The sequence below is a fragment of the Canis lupus genome, chromosome 36, assembly GCF_003254725.2.
Source record: "Canis lupus dingo isolate Sandy chromosome 36, ASM325472v2, whole genome shotgun sequence".
In the NCBI taxonomy this organism is placed as follows: domain Eukaryota; kingdom Metazoa; phylum Chordata; class Mammalia; order Carnivora; family Canidae; genus Canis; species Canis lupus.
The window spans coordinates 19,345,565-19,360,983 of NC_064278.1; the positions used below are offsets into that span (position 1 = coordinate 19,345,565).

General features: G+C 36.9%; 1 long non-coding RNA gene across 1 annotated transcript in view; it reads right to left on the bottom strand.

Moving 5' to 3' along the window:
- Nucleotides 1-6,856: 6,856 nt before the first annotated feature.
- LOC125754408 (uncharacterized) overlaps nt 6,857-15,419 on the bottom strand; it is a 36,729-nt gene continuing 28,166 nt past the window's right edge. The window contains exon 3 of the long non-coding RNA XR_007408507.1: nt 6,857-7,100. This is a non-coding gene — a long non-coding RNA (uncharacterized LOC125754408). The remainder of the gene's footprint in view (nt 7,101-15,419) is intronic.

Below are 15,419 nucleotides of genomic sequence, written 5' to 3' on the forward strand. Positions count from 1 at the left end.
GAACCCTCTTGCTCTGTTGGTAAGAATGCAAACTGGTGCAGCCATTCTGGAAAACAGTATAGAGGCTACTAAGAAAGTTCAAAAAAGATCACTGAGCCTTTTAAAGTGCTCTTAAATTTTGTACTCTACGTGAGTGCCTCACTACTTCACTGACTATACTAAAAAGAAAGAGCTCAATAAGTAACCTAACTTTTCACTTTAAGACATTTTGAAAAGGAAGAAGAAACTAAACCTAAGCTAGGAGAAGGAAATAAATAATAAGGATGAGGGCAAAAATAAATGAACTAAAGAATAGAAAAATAATAGAGAAAAATCAGTGAACTGAAAAGTTGGTCTTTTGAAATGATCAGCTAAATTGACAACTTTTTACCTAAACTAACCAAGTAAAAAAGAGAGAAGACTCAGCTTCCTAACATCAGGATGAAAGAAGGAATGTAACTACTGATATTAAAAAAATCAAGAAGATTATAAGGAAATGCCATAAACAATTACATGCCAACAAATATATAATCTACATTATATATATACATTATATAATGTAGATGAAATGGATGAATTTTCGGAAAGACACAGACTATTAAAACAGACTCAAGAGGAAATATAAAACCTTGAATAGACATACAACAAGTAAAGAGACTGAATCAGTAATCAAAAAAACTTCCCATAAAGAAAAGCCAAGGATCAGATGGCTTCATGGATAAACTCCATCAAGTTTAAGAGAAAAATTAATATCAATCCTGTAAACTCCTCCAAAAAACAGAAGTAGAGGGAACACATTCCAACTCATTTTGTGAAGCCAGTGTTATCCCCAAACCAGAAAAAGACATTGTAAGAGAAGAAAATTACTGCTCAATATCCCTAATGCATGTAAAATTCCTCAACAAAACTACCAAACTCAATGCAACAAAATATAAAAGGAATTATATTCCATGATCAAATGGTACTTACCCTAGGAATGCAAGGTTGGCTTAACCTTTAAAAAATCAATGAATATAATATACTACTTTAGTTGAATAAAGGACAAAAACCACAAGACTACCTCAAAAGTCATAAAAAAGCATCTGACAAAATTTGCCAACCTTTCATGACAAAAACACTCAACAAACTAAGAGTAGAAGAAGACTACCTCAACCTGTTAAAGGGATCTATGAAGAATGCACAATTATGTTATACTTGATGAAAGACAGAATGCTCTTCCCCCAAGAGCAGAAACAAGGCAAAAATATCTATTCTCTCCACTTCTACTTAACATGGTACTAGAAGCTCTAAGGCAATTAAGCACGATTAAGGAATAAAAGACATCCAGTCTGAAAAGGAAGAGGTAAAAATATCTTAATATGCAGGTGATATGATCTTATATATAGAAAATCCCATGGGATTCACTAAAAAGCTAATAGAACTAACCTATGAATTCAGCAAGTTGCAAGACATGAGATTAGTATACAAATCAATTTTATTTCATATACTAGCAATGAACAATCTGAAAATGAAATTAAGAAAACATTTTCATTTTTAATAGCATCAAAAAATAAAATACTCAAAATAAATTTAACAAAACAAATGTCAAATTTGCACATTGAAAACCATAAAACGTTGAAAGGAATTGAAGAATATTTCAATAGGTAGGAAAACATTCATGCATGTGGATTGGAAGACTTAGTATCGTTAAGATGACAATACTCCCCAAATTAATCTCCAGATTCAACACAATCCATATAAAAATTCCAGCTAACTTTTTGTCGTAAATGACAATCTGATCCTAAGATATATATGAAAATGAACGAGACTTAGAATAACCAAAATAATTTTAAAAAATAGGAATAAAGTTGGACAATTCACATTTCCTGATTTCAAAGCTATAGCAATCATGCCAGTGTATTGCCAATATAAGGACAGACATATAGATTAATGGAATAGAATTGAGAATCCAGAAACAAATTTTTACATTTATGATCAATTCATGTTTCGGCAGGCGTGCCCAGACAATTCAATGGGGAAGAATATTATTTTCAACAAGTAGTGCTGGGACAACTGGATATCCACATACAAAAGAATGAATTTGGATGCGTGTCCCATGCCATATACACAATTTAGCTCTAATTAGATATTTTTTTTAATTTTTATTTATTTGTGATAGTCACAGAGAGAGAGAGAGAGAATGAGGCAGAGACACAGGCAGAGGGAGAAGCAGGCTCCATGCACCGGGAGCCTGACGTGGGATTCGATCCCGGGTCTCCAGGATCGCGCCCTGGGCCAAAGGCAGGCGCCAAACCGCTGCGCCACCCAGGGATCCCTAGCTCTAATTAGATACAAAACCTAAATTTAAGCAATAACATTACAAAGCTCTTAGAAGAAAACATAGTCATAAATCTTCATGACTTTGAATTAGTCAACAGTTTCTTAGCTATTACACAAGTAATAGAAGAAAAAAAGATAAATTTGACTTCATCAAAGTAAAAAACTTTTGTGTTTCAAAGGACACTATCAAAAAGTGAAAAGATAGCCCACAAAGTAAGAACACATTTGCAAATCATATATCTGATAAGGGTCCTGAATATATAAAGAACTTTCACAAGTCAAGAATAAAAAGACAAATAGTTCAATTAAAAATTGGCAAAGGATTTTTTTTTTAAGATTTTATTTATTTATTCATGAGGGACACAGGGAGAGAGAGCGAGAGAGACAGACAGAGAGGCAGAGTCATAGGCAGAGGGAGAAGCAGGCTTCTTGCAGGGAGCCCGACATGGGACTCGATCCTGGGACTCCAGGATCATGCCCTGGGCCAAAGGAAGGCGCTAAACTGCTGAGCCACTCAGGTGTCCCAGCAAAGGATTTGAATAGACATTTCTCCAAAGAAGGTATACAAATGGCTAATAAGCACATGAAAAGATGCCAAATATCATTAGCCGTTAGGGCAATGTGAATCAAAATCACAATGAGATACTACTTGTTGTGGGTTGAATTGTGTCCCCCAAAAAGATGTGTTGAAATCCTAACTGTAGTATCTGGGAATATGACTTTATTTGGAAATAGAGTCTGCAGATGTAGTCAAGTCAGAATGAGGTCATACTGGATTAGGGTCGGTCCCAGTAAGATTGCAGAAGAGACCCAGAGACACAGTAGGGAATTTCATGTGATGATAGAGTCAGAGATGAAAGTGATGCATCTATAAGCCAAGTAATGCTAAGCATTGCCGGCAACACAAGAAATCAAGAGAAAGGTATGGAATGGCTTTCCATTAAAGCTCTTAGGAGAGCATGACCTTGCTGATGTTTTGATTTCAGACTTCTAGCCCCCAACACTGTGAAAGAATAAATATGTGTTATTTTACATCACTCAGTTTGTGATAATTTGTCGCAGCAGCCCTAGAAAGCTAATACACCACTTCACTCCCACTAGGATGACTATAATAAAAAAGATAGACAATAACAAGTGTTGTGGAATTGTGAAGAAATCAGAACCCTCATATACTGCCAGTGGAAATGTAAAATGGGGCAACCACTGTAGAAGACAGTTTGCAGTTCTTCAAAAAGTAACCATATAGAGTTACTGTATAACCCAGCGATTCTACTTCTAAGTATGTACCCAAGAAAAATGGAAATGTGTGTCCACATAAAAACTTGTACAGGAATGTTTATAGCCACACTCTTAATAGCCAAAAAATGGGAATAATCCAAACGTCCATCAACTGTGGATTGGATTAACAAAATGTGACGCATCCATATACTGGAATGTTATTTGGCAATGAAAAGGAATGAACTACTGAGCCATGCCACAAAATGGATGAACCCTGAAAGCATTAGGCAAAATGGAAGAATCGCAAAAGACCATATATCATATGATTCCTTTAATATGAAATGTCCAGAATAGGCAAATCCAATGGAGGCAGAAAGTAGATTAACGGTTGCTTAGGGCTGGGGGTGGGGAATGGGGAGTAACTGCTAAAGGCAATGGTGCTTCACTGGAGGCTGATGAAATGTTCTAAAATTAGATAGTGATGATGGTTGTACAACTTTGTGACTATACTAAAACTCACTCAAGTGTACCCTTTAAATTGGTAAATTTTATGATATGTGAATTATATCCTAATAAAGCTACTAAAAAGGAATCTGTTCTATGGGCACTTTTCATTTTAGCTGTGCTGAACTCACTTTGCTGTTTCCCATGTCTGAGATCTTATACATGCTCTGCCTGGAATGTTCTTTCCAGTTTTATCTACTGGTAAATCCTATTTATTTTTCAAAACCCAGCTGGTGCATCACCTCTTCTGTGAAGTGTCTGTCCTCCCAGGAAAGTAAGCACTTTTCTCTATTGCCTCTTCTTGTTTTTTAATTGATATATATTTGACATATAACATTATATTAGCTTCAGGTGTACAACATAATGATTCGGTATTTGTATATGTTGTGAAATGACCACCACAAAGTCTAGCTAACATCCATCACCACCTATGGTTACATATTTTCTTTCTTATGATGAGAAATTTTAAGATCTACTCTCTTAATATCCTGCTAAGTGAAATAAGTCAGTCAGAGAAAGACAAATACCATATGATTTCACTTATATGTGGAATTTAAGAAATAGAACAAATGAGCAGAGAGGAAAGGGAAGAGAAAAAGAGAGAGACTCTCCAAGAAACAGACTTTTAACTATAGAGAACAAACTGATAGTTACCAGAAGGGAGGTGCGTGGGGGATGGGTTAAATAGGTGACAGGGATGAAGGAGGACACCTGTGATGAGCACCAGGTGTTCTACGGAAGTGTTGAGTCACTATGTTGTGCACCCGAAAATAAAATTACACTGTATGTTAACTGGAATTTAAGTAAAAGCTTAAAGAATGAAAAAGATCTACTCTCTTAGTAAGTTTTTTTTTTTTTAAGATTTATTTTAGAAAGAGAGAGCACGTGTGAGCATGAGTAGGGGAAGGGGGAGAGGGAGAGGGAGAGGAGAATCTCAGACTCCCTGTTGAGCATGGAGCCAGACACTCAGCCCGACTAGGCGCTCGATCCCAAGACCCTGAGATCATGACCTGAGCTGAAATTAAGAGTCGACGCTCAACTGACTGTGCCACCTGGACACTCACCTTAGTAACTTTCAAATATGTAATCCAGTATTATCAACTATAGTAACCACACTGTAAATGACACCCCCAGGAGTTCTTTATTTTATAACTGGAGGTTTGTACCTCTTGACTACCTTCACCCATTTTGCCCACCTCCCTACTCTCTGCAACTGGCAACCACCAATCAAATATGAGTTTGTTTGTTTTAGATTCCACATGTAAGTGAGATCATACACTAGTTGTCTGACTTATTTCACTTAGCCTAATGCCCTCGTGGTCTTGCCTCTTGATTTGGTCCTCGTGGGAACAGTTGTGTGTTCCTCACTGTATTGCCACATGGGTTTTTTCTGCTTCCGCTTCCCCTGTAGATTGTGTTTCTCTCTGAGGATGAGAAACGTGGGCATCTTACCACACTGTAGCTATCCAAAGTGCTTCTCACTGTGCCTGGCACATAGCAGGTGCTCAGCGCTTGCTAAATCCGATTGAATGATGTGAAAGCATATGGAACAAAGCTCAGGAGTAAACGGTAAAGAAAGGATTACGTAGCTTGTGGTCATGAATAACATCTCCTAATTAGACTGCTACGAATGTGGTAACAACATGGCACTTGAGGCATTAGCTTTCATTCCTTTTTTCCCTCCTCCTCTTCCCAGTCTCTTCCTCCCTTTTTAGTCATGAGTCAACAGATTCATGTTTTTCCTATTAAAAAAATGTTTAGAGGCACCTGGGTGGCTCAGTTGGTTAAGTGTCTGCCTTCACCTCAGGTCATGATCTCAGGGTCCTGGGATTGAGCCCCACATCTGGCTCCCTGTTCAGCGGGGAATCTGCTTCTCCCTCTCCTCCCTGCTCATGCTCTATCTCTCTCAAATAAATAAATAAAATCTTTAAAAAATTTTTTAACTTTCCATTTTGAAATAATTTCAGCTTACAAAAGAGGATTGCACGAATCAAAGAATTCTCATGAGCTCTTCATCCAGCTTCCCAAATGTTAACATCTTACAAAACCACAGTACAATGATCAAGACCAAGAAATTAATGTTGATACTATTAATTAACTTACCAACATTAAAAAAAAAAAAAGACTTATTTATTTATTTTAGAGAGAGAGGGAGAGAGAGCACACATGGGGGCGGGGTAGGGAGAAGGGCAGAGGGAGAGGGAGAAGGGGAAAGGCAGACTCCCTGCTGAGCATGGAGCCAGACACCAGACACATGGCTTGACCTAGGGCCCGATCCCATGACCCTGAGTTCATGACCTGAACTGAAATCAAGAGTGGGACATAACTGACTGAGCCCTCTGGCAGCCCCTAACCTACCAACCTTATTCAAATTTTGCCAATTGTCCCATTAAGGTTATTTTTCAGGTTCAGGATCCAATATAGGATTAGAGTCAGGCCTTCTTAATCTCCTCTACCCTGGGACAGTGTCTCAGTCTTTCATGATCACGACACTTTTATGGAGTATAGGCAATGGTTTTGAAGAATGTCTCTTAATTTAATAAAAGTATAGCAGATATTTTTAGGTGGACACTGTCCTAGTCTCTGGAATACCTTATGTTCAGTCTTTGCCCCCCCGGAAGCTGATCTTTCAGAGGATAGAGGTGCACAAATTTACAGGCAATTACAATACAGTGTAATAAATGCAGTAAGGGAGACAACCACTGAGAATGGACAGGGTGTTAGGAGGGGCAACTGACTATCTCTTGGGGGATCTGGAAACACTTCTTACAAACAATGACATCTAAACCAAGTGAGCAATGCAGAAATTGGGGGCCCAAGACAGAGGAATGTTCCAGACAAAATTTAATACAGCAAGTATAGCAGAATATTGCAGCCGTTTTAAGGAACAACCTAAATACTCTTTGTAAAAATCTTTATAATCAGGACCACATTTGAACATGTTGAAATCTGCTTTGACCTTTTCTGTCTTGTCAGAATTCATTTAAAAACCCTTGACCGCTGACATTCATCCTTGTGCTTCGGCAATTTCAGAAGCTCCGATGATAAAATTAACTTTAAGAAGCACGATAAATGTGAAGCTGAAGAAAAAGAAAGATTTTTTTATTGGGGTGAATTAATACAAGTAAATTCTGAAGTACATGAGCTTCTGAAGAGAATGATGAAGGGAGGGTATAAAATGAAATTAATTTATCAGAGGGACTCTGGCCTTGGTCATGGCCAAGATGCAATCACATAAATGTCATCATAAAGTTAGACAAAATCATGCAGTTGTGTAACCTTTTTGTATCTTGTAATATCCAACAGGAACAGTCTCCATTTGAACACAAGTGTTATAAGAGGTTCCATAAGAGACAGTTGGGCAGACTGATTTAAGGCTGGGCATCCTCAGGTTGACTTGCAAACTGGAGTCTATCATCGCTCAGGTTCAACTGGTTTTGGTTAGGAACCTTTGGATAATATTCTTGGTTGTGAGTTAGGAACAAATTATTTAAGGATGGGGCTATAGGCAAACTGTATACCTAAAGTACATCTCCTTTCCTTTTCATCTTCCTCCTTCATCTTCTTTTTAGTTCTCAACTTTACTATTAATTAAGAGAATGCAAATTAAAACCACATTGAGATAGCTTGGCAGAGTCATTAGACTGGCAAATGTTAACATGCTGGATGATGCCACATGTTGGAAACTACATGGAGAAATGGAAACTGACCTTTGCTATGGCAGGGCTTAAAATATTTATATCCACTCTGGAGACCAATTGGGTACTTGTAAGTGTGAAATTTGCACATCTCCCAGAGGTGAAAAATTGCAAGACACTTGCTTTCCTAGCCTACTGTGAAGATGGGAGGCATGTGTTTGACCCGGTCTGCCAAACAGGTGCATCAGCTCCAAACTTTGAAGATGGTGTTAAAAAGGAGGGACCAAGTGGAACCTCTGTAATTAGGGTGGCAGCAGTGATGGTACCTATACACAATCTTTGGAGGCAGCAATGATTATAGATCAAGAAACAGGCCAACATCCGGCATGTGTCACTTTGGAAATAAAAGGGGGCAGTACCTGTTCCTTTAAGCAGAGTACCATTGTCCTCATTAGGTCAAGTCCATGGTGTGATATTAGATAGTTTATTTTCAAGTTAGTTCACAAGCCTTTCCTGAAATTCTGTAAGCTATCTAACATCCTTTAAAAAATATTTACCTTGTTTACATAATCTATAATGACTTTCTGTTGCTTATAACTAAGAATCTTGACTCATATAGAAAGCACTTTGGTAAAATCTATTAAAACAGAGGCTATGTGGGACGCCTGAGTGGCTCAGCGGTTGAGCGTCTGCCTTTGGCCCAGGGTGTAGTCCCGGGATTTGGGATTGAGTCCCGCTTTGGGCTCCTTGCAGGGACCCTGCTTCTCCCTTTGCCTATGTCTCTGCCTCTGTTTCTCTGTGTCTCTCATGAATAAATAAATAAAAACTTAAAAAAAATAAAACAGAGGATACCTTACAAACTCAGCAATTCCTCTACTGTATATATATTTTAGAGCAGTATTGTCCATTAGAAATTTCTGTGATGATGGCTATGCCATCCAGTATGCTAGTCACTGGCCACTAGCCACATGTGGCTACTGACCACTTGAAATGTGGCTACCGTGGCTGAGAAGTTAAAAATTTAATGTTATTTGATTAATTTTAATTAAATGTAAGTAACCACATGTGGCTAGTAGCTACTTTATTAAACAATACGATTCTAGCAAAAGAAGACTCCCATGTACACAAAGAAGTTCATTGCAGCAATATTTGTAATAACAAAAGATCAGAAATAAGCCATATCTTCACATATAAATACCATAAAGCTGTCAAAAAAAGGAATTGAGTTTTTATTCCTAACATGGATAAGTCTAAAGACCATAATTTGTATTATGATAGATACAGTGTGGTACCACTTTATGTAATACGGAATTATTCTTCATATTGTTTATTGATTTAAAATGTAGAAAAATTTAAAAAGAACAAGAAGGGAAGACTTCTCACTAAATTCACAAGTGTGTTCCCTCTGGTAAGGGAGGGAAGAGAATTAGAGTCTTCCACTTATAAATTCTAAGATTTGTCAATGTGGGGATGAGCACCATTTTACGTTATTTTATTATATTAGAATTTTTATCCATATCTTTAAAAATATTAAAATGTATATATCTGTACATACATTTTATACATTGAGTTACAGACTAACTTGCCTCTTCAGGCTTCTTTCATTCCAGTGGCCATAAGGATTATCTGTCCTTTCAAATCCATTCTCCTCTTCGTCTGTAATCATGGAGATGAGGCTAGGATGAGCCTTCCCATTTCCTAGCCATCCCTTGCAGCTAGGTGTGGGTGTGTGGGGGAATTCATGCCAACAGAAGGGAGATGGAGGCCATGTGAGCAACTTGCCTCTCACCGACTCCTGGTCCTGGACTTCTAGGCATCTGCCCTCCTGGTGGCTGGAATGGCAACAAAGTGGCTTTGGAAGCTACTGAGAGAGTCTCAGGCTATGTGGAAGGGGCTTCCTGCCTACCTGTGACTGTTACCTGAGAGAGAATTAAGGTGCCTTGTTTCTTAAGCCTTATTATTGTTGGGTCTCTTTACAGCAGTTCCTTTAGATATGTAATCATCTCTCTCTTTTTTCATTTATTGTGTTCCAAATTATTTTTCTGATATCTGCACTGGTCATGGTGTTAATGTTCCCTTTACTAAAATATGGAATTAGATTAAGTATAATAGCAAATGTCACTCCTATTTTGGAAATTTAGAAGGTATGGTAAGTTTTTACAATGGCCAGAAATAGGATCATGAGTGGAAGATAATATAAATATAGCATTTTCAGGGGCGCCTGGGTGGCTCAGTTGGTTAAGCGACTGTCTTCAGCTCGGGTCATGATCTCAGGGTCCTGGGCATCCCTGCTGGGCAAGGAGCCCTCTTTTCCCTCTTCCTTTGCCAGCTGTTCCCCCTGCTTGTGCTCTCTGTCAAATAAAGTCTTTTTTTTTTTTTTTTTTTTTTTTTTTTTTTAAAGATTTTATTTATTTATTCATGATAGTCACAGAGAGAGAGAGAGAGAGGCAGAGACACAGGCAGAGGGAGAAGCAGGCTCCATGCACCGGGAGCCCGACGTGGGATTCGATCCCGGGTCTCCAGGATCGCGCCCTGGGCCAAAGGCAGGCGCCAAACCGCTGCGCCACCCAGGGATCCCTCTGTCAAATAAAGTCTTAAAGAAAAACAAATAGTATTTTCACAACAGTTATAATTTACTAAGAATTTCACATGTGGCACATGTGGGCCTGCCTGTAGTTCCAACCTCTCCTTTACAATAAAGACACCATGGCCCAATGTTGTATTTTACTAAGGTCACCCAAGAGTTAGGGGGAGAACCTCTTTATTTATTTCCCATTCCATTCCTCACCTCCTACCACTGCCTCCCTTGCTTAGAATGGAACATTGAGATAACTTGGTTGATGTAAGATGCCTTGAACTCTACCCACAATAATGTATTGAAACATCAGGACAAGACACACATACTCTTGGGAATTTATATATCTGAGCCACTCTGAATGCTCGCTTGTACACATATCAGTGGAATAAACTTCTCAAAACTAGTTAAAAGTTATGATACATGGTAATAAGTCTGAATAGAAATTCTGCTGCACTGACTCAAAGGTAAAAGTGATAATTTTCATGTTGGAAGATGAGAATTCACTTTCTGAAGGTAAAGGTCTCTCCAACTTTTCTGTTAAGGTTCCTCAGTGACCAGGAACAACCCTTTATGTGAGGGGACAAGGGGAGAGAAGGCTTCTGGCCATGAAATCTAAAGCTCTTTCCTCAAGAACAAAATTTCTCTGAAGTGTTGTATTTTACTTTTAAAATTCATGTTGATTTTTCCATGCTGCTCTACAACAGCATTGGTATAAATTTTAAAAGAATCTTGGTATAAATTGGTATAAATATTGGTATAAATATAAAAAGAATATTTTAAATTGTATAAATACAAAAAGAATCTTTTAAATTGTCAGTTAAATTTCTTAATTTCCCCTTCAAAATCTTCTTGGAAAGTTGCTACTGAATTTGCCCTGTGTTGGATATACTTCCTCATGTCCAAAAAAGCATCCTCCACTTTCTAGTCATAGCTGAAATATTTGGCATTAAAGTACTTGACATTTTTTTATCTCAGAATATCATTTCTCCTTCATCCCCCTTCCCTTGAAATTCAGGTTAAAGTTATTTAAAATTCAAATCTTTTTGTAGGTAGGGTTTTTTTTTTTTTTTAAATTGCAGTAACTAAAAATCAGCCAAGAGATTCACAAAAGAAAAGAATGTATAGTGTGACACCATATACCTAAAATGTGGGAGAAAGAGGAGTAAAAAATAGGTTAAAAAAATAGGTTCAAACTTGAATGACCATCAACTTAATATAGACTGCCCAATATGCAGAAGATGTTACATACAAACTGAATGGTAACCGCAAATCCAAAGCCAATAATAAAAATATGAAAATAAAGAAAAAGGAATCCCAATATATCACTAAAGAAAGCCAATTCCTTGTGAGAGAAGAGAGCAAAAGAAAAAAGGAACGGAGAAGATCTATAAAACAACCATAAAATAAGTAACACAATGGCAATAAGTACATACCTATCAATAATTACTCTGAATGTAAATGGATTAAACTCTCCAATCAAAAGACAAAGGGTCATAGAATGGATAAAAATGCAAGACCCATTTATATGCTGCCTACAAGAGACTCATTTTGGACTTAAAGACACACATAGATCGAGGAGCGCCTGAGTGACTTAGTTGGTTAAACATCTGACTTTGGCTCAGATCATGGACTCAGGGTCCTGAGGTCAAGCCCCCAACAGGCTCCATGTTCAGTGGAGAGTCTGTTTCTCCCTCTTCCTCTGCTCCCCATCCAGCTTATGCTCTCTCTAGAGCTTTCTCTCAAATAAATAACATTTAAAATAAAAAGATGCATGCAGATTGAAAGTGAAGGGATGGAGAAGTATTTATCATGCAAATGGATATGAAAGTGAAAAGAAAGCTGGGGTAGCAATACTTATATTGGACAAAATAGACTTTATAACAAAGACTTTAACAAGAGACAAAAAAGGACACTATATAATCATAAAGGAGACAACCCAACAAGAAGATGTAACAAGTGTAAATATTTATGCACCCAACATGGGAGCACCCAAATACACAAAGCAGTTAATAACAAACATAAAGGAAGCAATCAACAGAAATACAATAATAGTAGGGGACTTTAATATCCAATTACTTCAATGAACAGATCATCCAAACAGAAAATTAACAAAGAAATAGTGGCTTTGAATGACACACTTCAAGAGGCAAGAAAAATCTCAAATAAAACAACCTACCCAAAGGAGCCAGAAAAAGAACAAACACATCCCAAAATCAGTAAAAGGAAGGAAATAATAAGATCAGAGTGGAAATAAATGAAATAGAAACTAAAAAACCCATTAGAATAGAATAGATAAATGAACCCAAAAGCTGGTCCTTTGAAAAGAATCAAAGCTGGTTCTTGAAAAAGATCAAGAAATTGATCAACCTTTACCATGACTCATAAAAGAGAGAGAGAGAGAACTCCTATAAACAAAATCAGAAATGAAAGAGGAGAAATAATAACTGACATCCAGAAATACAAAGGATTGTAAGAGAATATTACGAAAAATTATATGAACAAATTGGACAACTTAGAAGAAATGGATAAATTCTCCCAAATATAATGTACATAATATAATTATTATAATATAATACCTCCTAAAACTGAATCAGGAAGAAATAGAAAATTTGAACAGATTACCAGCAATAACTTGAATCAGTAACCAAAAAACTCCCAAGAAACAAGAATCTAGGACCAGATGGTATCACAGATGAATTGTACCAAACAGTTAAAGAAGAGTTAATGCCTATTCTTCTTGAATTATTCTAAAAAATAGAAGATGAAGGAGAGCTTCCAAATCCATTCTTATAAGGCCAGTGTTACCCTGGTACCAAAACCAGATAAAGACAGTACATAAAGAAAAAGAGAACTACAGGCTAATGTCTCTGATGAACATCCATGAAAAATCCTCAATGAAATATTAGCAAACCAAATCCAACAATACATTAAAAATATCATTATTTACAATACAGTGAGATTTATTCCAAGGATGCAAGTATGGTTCACTATTTGTAAATCAATCAATGTGCTACATCACATCTACAAGAGAAAATGGGCAAGACCCATTAGGTTAGGGGTGCCTGGTGGTGCCTGGGTGGCTTACATAGGGGTTAGGGGTGCCTGGGTGGCTCAGTCGGTTGAATATCTGCTTTTGGTTCCAGTCATGATCCCAGGGTCTTGGGATCGAGCCTCACATCAGGCTCTCTGCTCAGTGGGGAGCCTGCTTCTCCTTCTCCCTCTGCCTGCTGCTCTACCTGCTTGTGCCTTCTCTCTCTGTCAAATAAATTTAAAAAATTTAAAAACCATTAGATCATTTCAATAAATGTAGAAAAAGCATTTGGCAAAGTACAAGATCCATTCATGATAAAAACCCTTAACTAGGTAGGTTTAGAGGTAACATACTCAACATAATAAAGCTATATATGAAAAACCCACAGCTAATATCATACTCAATGGTGAAACACTTGAAAGTTTTTCTCCTAAGATCAGAAACAAGATAGGATGTCCAAATACATCACTCACCACTTTAATTCAATATTATATGGGAGTCGTAGCCACAAATTAGTAAGGAAGAAATAAAACTTTCACTATTTGTAGAAAACCCAAAAGACTCTGTCAAAAAAACAGCTAGAACTGATGAATGAATTCAGTAAGGTTGCAGTACATAAAATCAGTATACAGAAATCAATTGCATTTCTATATACTAGTTATCAATCAGCAGGAAGAAAAATTAAGAAAACATTCTCATTTACAGTTGCACCAAAATAATAAAATACCTAGGAATAAACTTAACTAAAGATATGAAAGACCTGTACTCTAAAACATTGATGAAAGCACTTGCAGATGACACAAATGGGAAGACATTCCATGCTCATAGGTTGGAAGAATACATGCTGTTAAAATGCCCATACTACCCAAAAAAATCTACAGATTCAATGCAGTCTCTATCAAAATACCAAGAGCATTTTTCACAGACTAGGACAAATCAATGTGATACATCACATCAACAAGAGAAAAGATACAAATCCTAAGATTTGTATGAAACCACAAAAAACCCTGAGTAATCTTGAAGAACAAAGTAATCTTGAAGAACAGAACTGGAGATATTATAATCCATATAGCAAGATATATTCCAAAACTGTAGTAATCAAAATAATATAGAACTGGCACAGAAATATAACATGAATCAATGGAAAGACTAGAGAGCCCAGAAATAAACCCCAATTAAATGGCCAATTAATATTTGACAAAGACAAGAATATACATGGGAAAAACTCTCTTCGAGAAATGGTATTGGGAAAACTGGACAGCTACCTTGCAAAATAACGAAATGGAACCATTTTCTTAAACCATACACAAAAATAAATTCAAAATGGATTAAAGACCTAAATGTGAGACCTGAAACCATCAAAGTCCTAGATGAGAGCATAGGCAGTAATTTCTTTGACATCAGCCATAGTAACATCTTTCTAGATATGTCCCTTGAGGGAAGGGAAACAAAAGCAAGGATAAATTAGTAAACAGTAAAAAGCTTCTGCACAGCAAAGGAAACAATCACATGAAATGGGAAGATATTTGCAAATGACACACCCAAAACAGGTTAGTATTTAAAAAATATAAGGAACTTATACAACCCATTATCAAAAGAATAGTCCAATTAAAAATGGTCAGAAAACATGAACAGGCATTTCTCCAAAGAAGACATCCAGATGGCCAACAGACACATGAAATGATGTTCAACATCACTAATCATCAGGGTGATGCACATCAAAACCACGAGATATCATCTTACACCTGTCAAGATGGCTAAAATAAAAAACACAAGAAAACAGTGCTGGCAAAGATATGGAGAAAAGGAAACCTCACACATTGTTGATGCAAATGCAAACTGGTGCAGCAATTTTGGGAAACACTATGGAGGTTCCTCAAAACATAAGAATAGAATCACCATATGACCATGTAGTTTTACTGCTGGGTATTTATCCAAAGAATAAGAAAGCACTAATTCAAAAAGATATATGCACCCCTATGTTTATCACAACATTGTTTAAAATACATATAGCCAATGGAATATTACTCAGCCATAAAAAGAATGAAATCTTGCCTTTGCAACAACACGGATGGACCTAGAGAGTATAATGCTAAGCGAAAAAAGTCAGTGAAAGACAAATACCATATGATTTCACTCATATGTGGAATTT